Source organism: Leishmania panamensis (genome assembly GCF_000755165.1).
Source record: "Leishmania panamensis strain MHOM/PA/94/PSC-1 chromosome 18 sequence".
Classification (NCBI taxonomy): domain Eukaryota; phylum Euglenozoa; class Kinetoplastea; order Trypanosomatida; family Trypanosomatidae; genus Leishmania; species Leishmania panamensis.
The window spans coordinates 453,206-454,479 of NC_025863.1; positions in this window are offsets into that span (position 1 = coordinate 453,206).

The following is a 1,274-nucleotide window of genomic DNA, read 5'->3' on the forward strand; positions in this document are numbered from 1 at the left end:
ACCCCACACACACACCAAAAATTACCTACGGAGGTACACGTATACGTGCACACGAACGAGCCCACCAAGGCTCAGCACTCGCCTCTTTTTGTTTCTTTGTTTGCCTTTCTTCTGTTGCTTCTTCTGCTCCAGCTGCTCTTGCTGCTGTTGTGTTCGCCTCTCTAGACTACGCGTATGAGATTTGAAAACGCACATGGACACACACACCCACACCCACCCACCCACACACACACAGTCAATCTGGCCGCGTGTACACAGAGTCTCTTCAGTCAAAGCGTCACCGGCAGCGATGGAGCGTGGCTTCCGGATACGAGGCCGTAGCTTCCCTTCTTTCTTCGTCTTCTCTACAAGTATAGGCACCGGTCTCTTACACATTTCTCTGGGGCTCGATCTCTCTTCCGCGTGTACGCCACTAGTGCTGACAGGAAACATGCGATAGTACCTCCACAAGCACGTTCACATACACGTCTCGGGAAAGCGAAAGAGAAACGGAAAGGAAGAAAGATAAAGCAGGCTGGGGAGTGGGGATTGATGATGGTTTCCATGGTGTCTTTCCTTTGCTTCACTTCTCATCCCTTTTCCCCACCCGTGATTCCTCGCCATGGATGTAACTGCCTATTTGACCCTTTGTGTGGTATCTCTGCTCGCACTCTGTTCCATGTTACGCAACCGCTCCCCAAAAAGAAAATACAAGTAAGAAGAAAGTGGTGTCGTGTTGCGTGTAGTGTCATGAGGATCTTCACTACACTACCGAGAGGGTTACCTTACAAAAGTGCCTAGACAACCAGCAAAACAATTCCTCCAAAAAGCGCTAGCTGTAGTGGCACCATCGCCACGGCAGAGGATGTGCCGAGAACAGAGGTAGAGGGATGAAGGGAAACAGTTGACGAAACAGTGCCCCTTATTATTCAGTGTTGTTCTCTCGCCTTGGCTGATTTTCGCTGCTTCCTTGGTTAACACTTTGTGTAGAGTTTTTGGCGCTGCTTTTCTGTTCGTTTGGTTGGAGTTTTTGCGTCTACTTCGCTCCTCTCTTCTTTTGCTTTCGTACGTTGCTGTGTCTTGTGCTTCTCTCTTATTTATTTATTTTTTTTTTCCTTGAGCAGGTCGGTGGCGATCTGTGTACTCCTGCTTGCATGCGCGTGCAGCTGAGGCAAGGCATCTGCGTGAAAAACAAACCCCCTCTCTCTCTTCCCCTGTCCGCGCACCATAGCTTAGGCATGTGTTTCTCTCTTTATGCGCTTTTCAGGTCTCCCTTCTTTCTTCTCCCTCTGATG